The sequence below is a fragment of the Scylla paramamosain genome, unplaced genomic scaffold (genome assembly GCF_035594125.1).
Source record: "Scylla paramamosain isolate STU-SP2022 unplaced genomic scaffold, ASM3559412v1 Contig81, whole genome shotgun sequence".
NCBI lineage: Eukaryota > Metazoa > Arthropoda > Malacostraca > Decapoda > Portunidae > Scylla > Scylla paramamosain.
In genome coordinates, this window is record NW_026973746.1 from 180,001 (window position 1) to 195,000 (window position 15,000).

Consider the following 15,000-nt stretch of genomic DNA (forward strand, 5'->3'; position numbering starts at 1 on the left):
TTTCACTCAGTGTTTATCGTCTGGCGAACAGGAGATAAAGTAAATAAAGCAATATATTATGAATTGTAATATATATCAAGGTAATATCTCACACTTGTAATTGAATAGAAATATATGGATGCGATCATGCGATAAAAGAGGATAAAATAAAGAAAGAAAACGAAATGTGACGGTAATTTTTCCTTGTTTAATTTTCTATGTTTTGTATTTTATTATCTCCCGCCTCTCTTCCCTCTCTCTCTCTCTCTCTCTCTCTCTCTCTCTCTCTCTCTCTCTCTCTCTCTCTCTCTCTCTCTCTCTCCTTTGTTCTTTTCTTTGGTTCTTATTATTATGTTTACGTTACTAAATTACGTTTTCCTTAGTTTTTTTTTTTTTTTTTTCGGTTACCTGCATTTTTGGTGTTTAAAAATGTACATGTATTTTCTGCCTCTCACTTTTTTTTTTTTTTTATAATTAACAAAATATCCATCCTACTCAAACTTTGCCATGCACTTTTTCTTTTTAATTTCCTGCACACGTTTTCTGTACATAATTCATACTTTGCTCATTTGACAATTTTTTAATCTCCATTCCCTCCTACATATTTCATCTTCCTTACTCTGTCCTCCTCCTCCTCCTATTCCAATTTTTATTCTCCATTCCCTCCTACATATTTCATCTTCCTTACTCTGTCCTCCTCCTCCTCCTATTCCTCCTCCTCCATCTTCAACTTCATTACGCCCTCCACACATTCTTCTCCTCGTTCCATCACACCTCTTATCTTCTCCCTCTCGCCAGACACACGTCCTCTTTATTCATTTCACAACACCGTCAACACAATATGTATAATTCCATGGCAGTTAAGAAATGGAGAAAATAAGAAAATGACTAACCTTAATGTACATAGTTTCTAATATTTGCTAGAATTATGAGGAAAACACCTTTGGAAAACCTTAATAACCTCCACTACAGCCTGATAAAGATAGTCGAAATAAGAAGGCGAAATGCTTCATAATGCAAACCTCAGCCTGATATCTCTTAGCGAACGAGGAACACAAAGCAAGGTGGATAAGTAAATGTTGACAAAAATGGCAAGAATGAACTTAGGTAATCATCATTGTGGGGTCTAAGAAAATGCCAATGTGACATGGCTTATTGCGCCCAAAGCACCCAGAGATGAATATGATGATGACGATGATGACGATGATGACGATAGCAATAATAACCGTCAAATGTTCGCCCCACACAAGCAGCGCCTTCCATCTCCTCACCTTCCTGTCAGCCAGAATACCTTCCCTCAACTTTCCGTGCTTTCCCTAATCCAAGCTTCCCTGCCGTGTCTGTCTTTCCATCTTATGCATAATATTATTCTCTTCATTTCTCTCCCAAGGCTTATGAGTTTTGCCCCACAGCACTCCTGCCGGGCTGCGGGGTTCTGGTCCTTAACTTCAATAAGATACACGTGATGTATTGCCCTCACATTCCCGCTGGCCTTGAGGTGTGTGAAGGTGAAATTTTATATGATCATTCCTCGTTTAATCACACCTGTATTATATTACTGCTATTAATTAAAACAGATAGGTGCAGTATGCTATTTTTATATGCCTAACTACCTTAATCAAATTTGCAAAGGTGTAATTTTAAGTGACTCCTCTTTGCTCGACGAGGGAAGGTATCTTAAGCATATTAGCCGTACTCCTGTATTACTGTATTATATAACTGTCCTTAACTTCAATAGGACAGGTGTGATGTATTACCAATATATTACCTTTCTATGTCTACTCGCCTAAATTAAAAGTGTAAAGGTGTAATTTCTAATGCATCTTAAATCTGTTTCGCCATATTCCATTATTCTATTATATTACTCTCCTTAACTTCAATAGGACAGGTGTCATACATTACCTTTATGAAGCTGCCCATCTTAATTACAACCTGTGCAAGAAGTAATTTCAAGTGGTCGCCCTTATCTTACTGACAGAACACAAACCATCTGTCCTTCCCATCACATTACTATTACAAGCAAGACTATTAATCCTGCACCTTAACTTGCTAGACTTAATGAGAGAAAAAGAGTTTATTACATCAAATGGCATTACATCACAGACAAAGAGAGCATTATCTTAAGTCTGTTTCCCCACTAAAGCACTTCTTATGTCCTGGTATTTAATTAACGAGGACAACACAACAGCGCACCTGTCTGTAGCACCACTTTACTTACACACACAAGAATAACATTAGCTCTCCACTCCTCGTTCAGTATTTCACCATTTTTAGTCAAGTTGGTGTATTTAATATCACACCCCTACCTCTACTGAATTCAAATAATGATCCAGTTTACGGGGACTTTACGTTCTTTCTTTACGAGTTTTCCTTTCATAATTATCAGTAAGGCACAATAACAGCATTAATTCTAACTAACGAGGTGCTGAGGGCAAGATGTGGGAGGTATTTAACTTGTTCCCTCAATACCTGGTTAGATGAAGCCGTCATCCTCACTCATTTCACACTACGGAGACTCATTCAGCATATCAAATCTCTTACAATATTTATCTTTGTATTTGAGAATTCCTTGATTATCTTGTCGTGAAGTGATGGCGTTGTTTTCTTATTCTCTTTTTGTCTGGTATCGTGATCTTTATAAACTTCGATCTGTGTTAATAAGAAGGTGAGGGGAGAAGAAGAGCGGAGGGAAGAGGAGAGGAGATGATAAGAGAAACTCACACCTACGTATAACCTTCTAGATTTGTTAATTCCTCTTCCATTTTTTGTATAATTCCTATCCTTAATTTACAGTATCAATAAGACAGGTGATAAAAACACTACCACCACCATCACCGCCTCTTACTTACCTGTTATCACATACCATTAAGACCCCATATACTCGTACTCTCTCTCTCTCTCTCTCTCTCTCTCTCTCTCTCTCTCTCTCTCTCTCTCTCTCTCTCTCTCTCTCTCTAATGGCTGGTAATTGAAGCCTTTGTTGCATGGATGTGTTAAGGGGAGGTGATATAGTGTGTGTGTGTGTGTGTATGACGCGCTGTAAGTTAATCTCCTTTATAAAGAGGAACTGCACACACTTAAACCGTGAAAACATGAAATCTAACATACTTAGATGGTGCGGAATAATACTTACAAAGTCACGCAATTTCTTATACTGTAAAATATACTTATACAGAAAAACATACGGTTATACAGAAAAACACGTATAAAAGTTATACAAATACTTCAACTGTCAGGAAAATACGTATAAGTTAATGGCAATACTTTTAAACACACACACACACACACACACACACACACACACACAACAACAACAACAACAACAACAACAAAAATATACCAGAATTAAATAAAAAGTGAAAACGGACATAAAAACTAAACAATCGAAAACCAATACAGTAAAAAAAAAAAAAAAATGGAGTGAGAAGGGGAGACAAAAACTATTCTCTTTTCAGTGCACACACACACACACAGAGAGAGAGAGAGAGAGAGAGAGAGAGAGAGAGAGAGAGAGAGAGAGAGAGAGAGAGAGAGAGAGAGAGAGAGAGAGAGAGAGAGACGCATAGATACACACACACACGTACACACAAACGAACACTCAGACAAACTAGACAAGACAAGACAAAAAAAAACTAATCAAGATAAACAAACAAAAAACCAACAAACAAACACACACACGTAAAAACAAATAGATAAATAGACAAAAACCCACAAAAATTATAAAAACACCGTCAGTATCAGAGAGAGAGAGAGAGAGAGAGAGAGAGAGAGAGAGAGAGAAAGAGAAAGAGCGAATCTAGTAAACACGTTGAGGAGGAGGAAGGTGAATGCTGCAGGGAAGGAGGGAATGAGGGAGGGAGGGAAGAATGGTGGGAGTCCGCCCCAGTCCTCCCGAGGCCTCCCATTGGTCGGGTGCGGCGTCCCCTTCGCCTGCCCGCCCGCCACGCCACCAGCGCCCGCACGCCACGCCCCGATGAGGCTCGGAGTGGCGTGTGGCAGCGAGCGGTGGGCGGGGCCGGTGGGCGGTGGCGGGGCGCTGCCTCACCCGCGCGCATCGCTACATTTGCCCCTGAATTTCCCCCTCCGCATCCCCCCCGCCGCCCTCAGGATTAGCACGCCCTGGCAATCACCCTTAGGTCCATCACGTGCCTGTACCGACCTACGCCTACACGCCTGCACACCTGCACGCCTGCACGCACAGTCTCAGGTGAGTGTGCCAGCGTGCGTGTGTTCACCTGAACCTGCCTCCCACGCACCCGTTATTTGTCAACATGTGCCTACCCCCGCCCACTCCCACGCCCGCTCCCGCCCACTCGCCGCCCACTCCCCCCGGGCACTTTCGCTGTGCTGAAGACTTCCACGGACGAATCAACATATTTATATCACACTCATAATTCCTCTTTCTGTGTGTGTGTGTGTGTGTGTGTGTGTGTGTGTGTGTGTGTGTAGGAGCGGCGACGCGTGTGATGTGCTTTACGTAGTAGATTTAGACAAGTGTGGCGGAGACGTAGTGATGTGGTGTGGTGATGGTGGTGATGATGGTGATGGTGGTGGACTCATTTACCTTCATGTCGTAATCATCGCAAAATCGCTTCATTAGAGATAACTTAGTGATCATTCTTTCGCGTGCTGCAGCAAGCAAAACGGTGTATCATCCATCAGTATTGAAACATGCAGCCACTTTAAAAACCCATCGTTCTCACAGTTCTCTTTTATTAATTGAATCAAATCATTAACGTAAAGAACGAACAGTAGGCACGATGTCGGGGAGCCTTGTGGCACTCCCAGCGTGGCCGTGAACACCGCGGTGCCGATAACGCTCTCGGTCACACTGCACATGGCAGCGATAACAGCCAACATCACTGAGCCACACCCCAAGCGTTTAAGGATTCGTATTAACGTGTGTCTCGGTACCAGATCGTATACGCAATGTTACAATATGTTGGAGACAGCCACGCCTTTTCTGTGCCCCAACTTGTTCACGGTACGGAGTGAACCACTTCTCTAATCTCGAACATACAACCATATCAAATAATTTAGCAACGCTGTTTATTACACTAATGCCTCTATGGTTCTTTGTGTCTTTCCGGTCGCCCTTCTGGAATATAGTGGAAAACTTAGCCCTAGTCCAGGACGTAGGGTGCTGAGCGGTGGCAAATATCGTACTGAACAGTTGTGATAATCATTAACCACTGAATTGGTAACAACTTGAACACTCCAGGTGGGATGCCGTCCGGGCCACACGCTTCGTCTGCCTTGATGTGATCACCTGGGCACTGACCTCACCAGGGGAGATCAGATCGTCTAAAACTGGAATCGACACAGTCACATCTCGGCATTGATCAGTATGGTTGCTTGTGGCAGTGCCTTCTAAATCTTCGTAAAAATGCTTAAATTCTTCATCAGTAGGCTTAACTTTATTATCATCATCATCCTATAAACAGCCCTTCCAGTTGATGGCCTGCCACACTCGTCTGTAGTCCCTGTCCTACAGAGAGAGGTGATATGGGTGGTCCAGCTTGTTCATTGGTCAAGAGGCTGTGACGTACACAACGGTGAGCGATGATTGGCCCGCGTCCGGTGTTGGGGAGGAGTCACCCACAACTTGACTTCAACATGTCCGCCCACCGGAGCCTCTTGCCTTGTTACTGATCATTTCGTCTTCCTGTACGGCTTTGCGGGGCTGGGGGCCTTTGTGGGGCCTTGTGGGGCTCTTACCCACTTCATACTGCCTGCTGGAGGAGCTGGGGAGAGGGGGAGGGCTGGGGAGGGCTGGACGATGGCTTGATAAAGTCGGGGATGGTGTTGGGCAGGACTATAGAGGGCTGGAAAGAGGTGGGGAATGTTTATGAGAAGTTGGGGAGGGTTGGGGGAGTTTGAGAAGGGGTGGGGAGGAATGGAAAGAGATGGGGAGGTTTCAGGAAGGGCTGGGGAAAAGGAGAGGGAGAGAGAGAGAGAGAGAGAGAGAGAGCGCTATTAGAGGCATGAATACTGATGTTTGCTGCTACTTCGTGGTGGTGCTTGTTGTTGTTGTTGTTGTTGTTGGAGGAGGAGGAGGAGGAGGAGGAAGCCAATAGACGAAGTTTTAGTAAGAGGTTATGGGAAGTGAATTGTCTATTTAAACATTAACTGTGAAAATGTTACGGTTCTCTCTCTCGTTCTCTCTCTCTCTCGTTCTCTCTCTCTCTCTCTCTCGTTCTCTCTCTCTCGTTCTCTCTCTCTCTCTCTCTCTCTCTCTCTCTCTCTCTCTACATACATACATACACACATACATACATAATGACATGCATGCAAGAACGAAGGAAATACGTGATAGAATTTTGTATTGCTGTTTTGGGATTTCAATAATTAACTTCATCAATCAATCAGTGAGTGAGTGAGTGAGTGAGTGAGTGAGTGGGTGAGTCACACGCATTTCCTCACCTGTATTTCATGTACCCTTCGGTCTCCCCGTGTGCCTTTCTCTCTCTAACTTACAATGTAATACTGAATAATTTGTATTGATATATTGGGCAGCACTGCTTTGGTTGATACATTTTTTTATTTATTTACTCATTTACTTGCTGTGACTGACTCAAAAGTGACAGACAACACTGAACACTGGACACACGCCGCTGGATGCAAATCATTCCATATTTTTCTATACAATGCAGTGCGTACATTCTATACTTTTATTTTAGACACTCTATACAACAATTTTTAGACTAAGTTATCTTTTCCAAAGCGCCTTTTGCTGTCACTGAAAGCAGATGGTTTCAGAGAGGAAATACAAAGCGATTTTTTGTCGTAACCCCTCGTGCAGTGTAAGAAATAACACAGGAATGCAGACACCGACACGGAAGCGAGACAGACTGATGCACACTGCGGCACTCAAAGCAAATGGTTTCTAAGAGATAATGTGAAGTGATTTCTTTTTGGCAAGGCACTGCACACTCAACCAAACTTTGCACAAACACACGCCTTCATTCAGAATTAGATCCAGACTGAGATTGTTAACTGACCACAGATTATTAAGGTGTACGTGTAAATAATATTGCAAATAACAATATGACACACACACACACACACACAGAGAGAGAGAGAGAGAGAGAGAGAGAGAGAGAGAGAGAGAGAGAGAGAGAGAGAGAGAGAGAGAGAGAGAGAGAGAGATCTGGAGCGAAGCAGACTGACGCAAACTCTGTGGTACTCGTCTCTAATTATAACTCTAATAATAGACAGAATCGAAATTACACAGAAATGCAAACAGATACATGAAAGTGAAACAGACTAAGGCAAAGTAAGTGGTATTTATTTATAACAATAACTCTAGAAAAATAATAAAAATCTAAATTGTAAGGTCTGATGTACAGCACTTTAATGCACTTCTGGTCACTGGAAGACGCTTACCAAGGAAATGAATGACACAGGAAGCTTTCCTCATTGTTCATGGATAGAGAACCTGAACTCACCTAGAGATGATCTGGCTACACAACTTAATGAACTGAATGATGTATGGGACCTTCCTCACTGCCTGTAGCGAGAGAACTTGAACTAGAGATGAACTGGCTAGAGAACTTAATGAACTGAATGATGAATGGGACTTTTCTGAACTGAATGGGACTTTCCTCACTGCCTGTAGCTAGAGAACTTGAACTAGAGATGAACTGGCTACAGAACTTCATGAACTGAATGATGGATGGGACTTTCCTCACTGTCTGTAGCTAGAGAACTTGAACTGAGCTAGAGATGAACTGGCCAGAGAACTTCATAACGAGACTTTCCTCATTGTCTGTAGCTAGAGAACTTGAGCTAGAGATGAACTGGCTAGAGAACTTCATAACGAGACTTCCCTCACTGCCTGTAGCTAGAGAACTTGACTTAGATATACAGTCATTGCTCTCTCTCTCTCTCCACGCTTTGAAATGCAACAGTACTCACGCAAGGAGTCTGTGAAGGAGAAATTCAGTGTGATGCATTCTGAGTTGCGTCACGCTGTATGAGTGTGTCTCCTGCTTTTTATGGGGCGTGAGTGCGTCAAGGATCGGACTGGTAACAAACGGTGCGCGTGTGGGCGGCAAGAAGGCGTGTGTTGCTAATACTGCCGCGTGGGTATTCAAGGCCCCGTGGCAATGAGGATAACGAGGCTGTTGTTTTGTGCACCAACGTTTGGCAGAAATTTAATGTGTCTATTAACTTATCGGTCATTCAGTGAGTCTCCCAGTGTCTGTTCATCAATCGATCTATCTATTTATTTATCTATCTATCTATCTACTTACCGACCTACTTATTTATTTATCTATCTACCTACATATCTGCCTACATCACACACACACACACACACACACACACACACATTAAAATTATCGACTGACATGTCTAATGCTAAAAAATCTAAACTCTCTCTCTCTCTCTCTCTCTCTCTCTCTCTCTCTCTCTCTCTCTCTCTCTCTGAGGGAGAGGGTGAAGGAATGGGGTTAATGGCATATTTGTAATGTTTATTAGTCCTCAGATTGGGAGGGAGGAAGAGGATTGGAAGGGAGGGAGAGGAAGAGGAAGAGGGAGGAAGAGGGAAAGGGGAGGGAGAGAGGGAGGGAGGAAAGAAACGTGGAAGCAAAGAGAGAGAGAGAGAGAGAGAGAGAGAGAGAGAGGTAACGGGGGGGTTGGTGGACTCCATTACTTAAGAATGAGTCAATCCACACTAATGGTGAAACAGCGTGATTCTCTCTCTCTCTCTCTCTCTCTCTCTCTCTCTGTTAACCCATGATCTACCCACCACTCCCTCCCTCTCCCACTCTCTCCTCTTCTGCCCACTCATCCACACCCACCCGCTCCCTCTCCCTCTCTCCCCCTCTCTGTCTCTTCCTCCCGCCCCTCTCTCCCTCCCGCCTTTTCAAACAAGATGGTTGATAAATTAACTTCCGGATTGATCTTTCTATTAGCGAAGACGGGAAGCCACCAACCCGCCGCCTCCCCATTGTGGTGATAGTGGTGGGGGTGGTGGTGGTGGTGGTGGTGATGAATTGTGGTAGTGACTGGTGTAATGAATGACGATGGTGGTGGTGGTAGTTTGCGTAATTGTGGTGGTAATGGTGGTGGTTGTAGTATGCTGTGTGTGTGTGTGTGTGTGTGTGTGTGTGTGTGTTGATGAACTGTGGCAGTGATGGTGGTGATGGTGGTGATGGTGTTCTATGTGCAAATTGTGGTAATATTTGTAGTAATAGTGGTAGTTAAATACAGTAGCAGACAGTGATGGGTTGGTACTTTATATATATGGTGGTGGTGGTGGTGGTAATGGTGGTGATGATTGAATGGAAGTCGATAAAGGTGTGACGTGTAAGAAAATGGTGGTGGTAGTAGTAGTAGTAGTAGTAGTGTTGCTTTTCTTGGTTTCATGGTTGAGAGAGAGAGAGAGAGAGAGAGAGAGAGAGAGAGAGAGAGAGAGAGAGAGAGAGAGAGAGAGACACTGAGGAAGGGAAGGAGGAGGAGGAGGAGGAGAAAAGAAGGGAAGGAGGCAGGGAAGGAGAAAACTTGAATTACATCGCTTCGGGAAGGAGGGAGGGATGGAGGGAGAGAGGAAGAGAGAGTAAGAGAGTGAGGGAGAGAGGGAGAGAGAGAGGGGATACTATCAATCTCTCTCTCTCTCTCTCTCTCTCTCAGGTTACAGGGAGAAGATTCACTGATTTACACCCTCGAAACATATTTTCGCGATCATGCCCCTGACTTTTTTCCTCCCTCCTCCTCCTCCTCCTCCTCCAGCTTTCGTTTCCTTCCTCTCCCTGAATAGATCTTCCCTCTTTCCCGCTCTCTTAAGGTGGCCATTCACGAGGAGATTTGATCGCTCAGAACTGACAGATATGGAATGCGGCAGATCAAATATGCGAAAGATCTGCCCGTCAGTGGTCTCCGAAGGATAAAATCTCACACATCAGATCGTACGGTTTGATCTTCCATCCAGTCTGAAGTTTTTACCCCTCGCAGATTTTATCTCTCAGTGTGTGTCTGGCAGCGGGCGGGATCTGTTGTGTTCTTACCCTCGCAGACGTTATCGCTCAGTGTGTGTGCCAGCGGCCAGCGGGCATCGTCCGACATTCTTAAATAGTTTTTGTAATCATCTGGGTTGTTTTCCTTCAATTCTTTCAAAAGTGTTATATGGGAATATGTGTCTCTGTTTTTATACCATTCTTTTGCCCAAAATGATTTCTTTCGTTTTTTTGGTTTCATTGCTTCACATATCACCAATGCAGCAAATGCTTTACGTTTGTCGGGATCCATGATTTAGTACTCCAATCACCACTGGCACTGACCGACCACTGGACGGCGGACGCATGAGCTATGGTCCCTACGTTAGTGGGCGGGTAGAGCGACAGATTTGATCTGCCGCATTCCATATCTGTCAGTTCTGAGCGATCAAATCTCCTCGTGAATGGCCACCATTACTCTCTTCTCGCGTGAAGGTGTTCGCGAAAGTTAAGCGCGTCTAAATTAAGCGTGTTGATGTGGCGACCCTCTCTCCCTCTCCCCCTCTCCTCTCATCTGCCTCCCCCTTCACCCTTCAATATGTTAGCGTCTGTAGATCACACCATGTTCCAATTCTTGCTTCCTGGTTCTCTCTCTCTCTCTCTCTCTCTCTCTCTCTCTCTCTCTCTCTCTCTCTCTCTCTCTCTCTCTCTCCTTCTTCCCCGTCCTATTTAATTTTTCCCTCTTTTCTCCTCTTTCAAGCATTTTCCCTTCCTTTTCTACGTTGCCCTATTTCTCTCTCTCTCTCTCTCTCTCTCTCTCTCTCTCTCTCTCTCTCTCTCTCTCTCTCTCTTTTTCTTTCCTCTTTCTAATCATTCTTTCTCATCTCCCCTCATTTACCTATTTTCTTTCATTTCTTTCGTCCATCAAGTTTACTTTCTTCGTTTCTATTCCGATTTTCATTATCTTCCCCTTGTAATTATTTTTCTTTTCTTTCTCTTCTCATTCATCATGCTTCCTTTCCATCATTTTCCGATTCTACCCTTTCTCTCCCCTCCGCCCCCCCCCCCTCTCTCTCTCTCTCTCTTTATATATACATATTGTCCCGCGAGTTAAGGGATATACTCCAGGATTTAATAGTTTAAGTAATTCTAAGTCGAAAATACTTTATAGGCATATGCTGTGTTTTGCTTTATTTTGCGAGAAATTAACATGTTGTTGTGTTGCAGGGGGTGGGGGGTAGGACTCCACCTCCTCCCTTCCCGCCTTGGCGCGCTAAGTCCTCGTGGTGTCGCGCTGCAGTTTTTTATTTATTTATTTATTTATTTTCTGTGTACTATCTCTGCAATCAAAGCCATACAAGAGACAAAATGACAAACTAAAATTTTATATGTGTCAGTGAAGAAAATGTATAGGTAACACAGCAATGTAGTGGTTAAGTGCTATTTCTTTTAATCCTCCTGCTATGCTGTCCTTACCTTCTGCTATGCTGTCCTGTCTCTCTTCACTGTAGCTAGTTAGAAGTAGTTACCAAACAGCCTTGCAAGGACCAAAAGGTCTGTTGCTGTTTGGCTTTCCTTTGTGTTCCTTTGTATTCCTCCTCCTCACCGTTCATTTTGGTTCTTTTCATTCCAGGTCCTCATAAACACCTTGTCTTTATCTCCCCCTCCTCTTCCTCCTCCTCCTTTTCCTCTTCCTCCTCCTCATCATTCTTACACCTCAACATTCGTCATAAACACCTTTTCTCTTCTTCCTCCTCCTCCTCCTCCTCCTCCCTTTACCCAGAGGTTAAGATAATGCTCCGCTAACTGCCTAACTCCCTCAGCCAATCAACGGCCGCCAATTATCCTGTTAGGGAGGAGCCAATGGCGGGGTGGCAGTGATTAGGTGGTTAATTGATGTAATGAGGAGGAGGAGGAGGAGGAGGAGGTGTTGGTAATGGTGGAAGATAGATAAGAGAGGTGGAGAGAAAGAAGATAGAGAAAACGAGGAGGAGGAAGAGGAGGAGGAGGTGTTGGTAATGGTGGAAGATAGATAAGAGAGGTGGAGAGAAAGAAAATAGAGAAAAGAAGGAGGAGGAAGAGGAGGAGGAGGTAATGGCGCTGATGGGTCATTAGAGGAGGCAGCAATTAACGGCAGGTTATAATCACTTTCATTAATATCTGGTGCACCGCATTGTGTTCCTTAATCGGGTGGTAATGGTGGGGATGGTGGTGGTGGCGAAGATAATGGGCTGGGAGGCAGGAACAGTGGTGGTGGTGGTGGTGATAAGCATGGTGGTGGTGGTGGTGGTGGTGTGGATATCTGTGAAGAAGGAATGGTGTTGTGGTTATAGTAATGGTGGCGGTGATGGGTTTTCCCTGCTGGTGTCACTGGTAATGTGTTGTAGCCGTGCTCTCTCTCTCTCTCTCTCTGTGTCACTTACTTATTTCAGCAGACGAGCAACAATGAAGGCAGGCAAAACCCACGATACCTCCACACACAAATCAACAACGCAGAATCCTGTGAGTGGATCTCCTCTAACTGCTTCTTCTTCGTTCCTCTCCCTCCCTGTATTCCTCCGCTGACCCTCCCTCCACTCCTCCCCTCCCTTGGACACGTCACGCCTGCCTGTCACGCAAAGTTGGGTAATCTCTGTGTAATCATGAACATTTCAGTCGAGATCTAAATCTTTTATTTGTTTGGTAAGTGTGGGTCAAATATTTACAACTGATGTCACTCGTTTATTCACTGAAATATAACACGGAACTAGAAAACTGGTGGAGGGAGGGAGCGCTGGTGGTGGGAGGGTAGAGGAAGGGAGTGGAGGGTGCAGTGTGAGGAAGAGCGAGTGTGTAGCAGGGAAAGTACTGGTCTGTGCTGCTGCTGCGTGTGGGAAGTGACTTTAGTGGCGGCGTGAAGGCGAGGACACGAGTGAGGTGCTGGCAGGCTGACTGAGGTGAGTGTGGTGAGGTGGAGTAACCGTGCACTTCCAGCCAGTCAAGTAGTGGCGGCAGGAAGGAACAGCTCCAGTTCAAGTTTTCCTACTAAACTATTGTCATGTTTCTCTTGTCTCCTCCTCCTCTGCGTTCTTCTCCTTCTATTTCTTGGTCTTTCATCGTCACGTTCACTCATTTTCATTTGTATAAATAAGCAAAATAACAATAACTTGCTACCTATATTTTAAAACAACAAACTCCATCTTGCTCCCTCCCTCCCTGCCTCCCTCCCTCCCCGCTCAGCTGTTCAGTGATGACGTCTGCTCACACCGAGTCGCGCAGAGCAGGCTAACCACCTCACTAACTCGTTAACTCTTTCCTTTTCATTATTTCACCCGATCTTTCAACTTGCTTCTTCAGTGTTTCAGTGTTTCAGTGCTTCAGACGTGTGCATAAATCACTGTTACATGTATTGCTGTATCTCGGATGTATCTTGAAGGGGGTGACAGCAGTGAGAGGGAGGAGGGGGCAGGAAGAGGGAAAGGTGAAGGAGGAGGCGTGTTGCAAGGGTCGTGATGCCAGGGACGTGGTGAAGCTGAGCAGGAATCAGTCACCAAGTGTAAGACGATGAGCACTAAGGCCTGTACTCTCAAACATTTCTGCGCCGCACCTCCACTACACTTAAAAGGCTCTTGAAGTCATTCGTATTTATATAAATATATATATATATATATATATATATATATATATATATATATATATATATATATATATATATATATATATATATATTATTTTTTTTTACGGCTCTAGTGACAGGCTAAAAATATTTCAACATTATGAAGAGGAGAAACACTCTTGAGCATGGTTTATTGTTATGAGAATACTGTTAATACTTATCCCTCGGGTTAACAAGCGAGGAGACAAGGGAGGGTAAGGTGTGGAATCCCTGGTGTCTCAGTGTTCCTGCCTGCCTCAGTGAGGGATGTCACGCTCCACCCACTGAGAACACCACCTTAGTTTTTTCCTCGCACCATTTAATTTAACTACTCTTTTGGGGACTTGTACCTTCAGTGGGCCTTTCTCAGCCTTGTTATTACCCTGCGCCAGAGAAGTGGTTCAAATTTTCTTGCGTGGCACAGCAACACCTAATGTCATACGTAAAAAAAATATAAAATTGCATAGAAATACTAGTAATGTTGAAATAAAAAAAGTTACAAATAAAATATATTTAAAGTTTCAAGACATCAAGAAATTAAATCTAGAAAATTACAAATTAAGTGGTCTGGGATATGAATGTACTAATTACAAGTCATTAATGAAAGGACAGTAAGGAGGAGGTGAGCGGTGAGGCCACGTGTACAAGTACCATATGCTCCCAAACTTTGCTGTAATGGGGAGAAGTTAAACGTTTTTCAAGGTCATAACTTACAGAGCTCCTCGTGAAAAAAAAAACAAAAAAAATTGCAGACAGAGCGAGACAACACGTGTCTGACACTGCGTGCTTTCCTTACTCTTGTGTTGGCTTACCAATTGTCACTATGTCATCACTCATTGTAATTTTTTTTCCTGTTATGCTCGTCTTCAGCTCTCTCTCTCTCTCTCTCTCTCTCTCTCTCTCTCTCTCTCTCTCTCTCTCTCTCTCTCTCTCTCTCTCTCTCTCTCTCTCCTTTTCATCTTCAGAAAGTAAAAATAAGTGAAGAGCGAGAGGCGGAGGAAAGGTTGGTGTTTACGAAGGGGAGAGAGAGAGAGAGAGAGAGAGAGAGAGAGAGAGAGAGAGAGAGAGAGAGAGAGAGAGAGAGAGAGAGAGAGAGAGAGATACGGGACGAAGATGATATAAAAGAAAATGTAATAGAAGTAAGAGACGAAAAGAGAAAGAAGACTTACATTTACGAGGAGATATTACGATAATACGACATAGGAAGATGTGGCCGCTTAGTTACCTGGTGCAGTCATTTTCCGTCTGGTTTTCTTTACGCGAGTCAAGTCATTCCTGTGCTGTCTAATGGTTCACTTGCTTCATTGGCGCTGCGAGAAATCTGCTGGCGGTGGAGAGGTTAGGCTTTATGGGGAAATACTAGTGTGTGTGTGTGTGTGTGTGTGTGTGTGTGTGTTGTTAGTGAAACTGGAGATTTACACGCTCTTAGACTGTCCAGCGCTCATCTGT

General features: G+C 44.0%; 1 protein-coding gene across 1 annotated transcript in view; it reads right to left on the reverse strand.

Moving 5' to 3' along the window:
• The window catches only part of LOC135098794 (bestrophin-2-like), a 99,338-nt gene extending 86,883 nt beyond the window's left edge, over positions 1-12,455 (reverse strand). The window contains exon 1 of the mRNA XM_064001191.1: positions 12,341-12,455. The gene's annotated coding sequence lies outside the window, so the exon portion shown is untranslated. The remainder of the gene's footprint in view (positions 1-12,340) is intronic.
• Between the last annotated feature and the right edge of the window lie 2,545 nt (positions 12,456-15,000).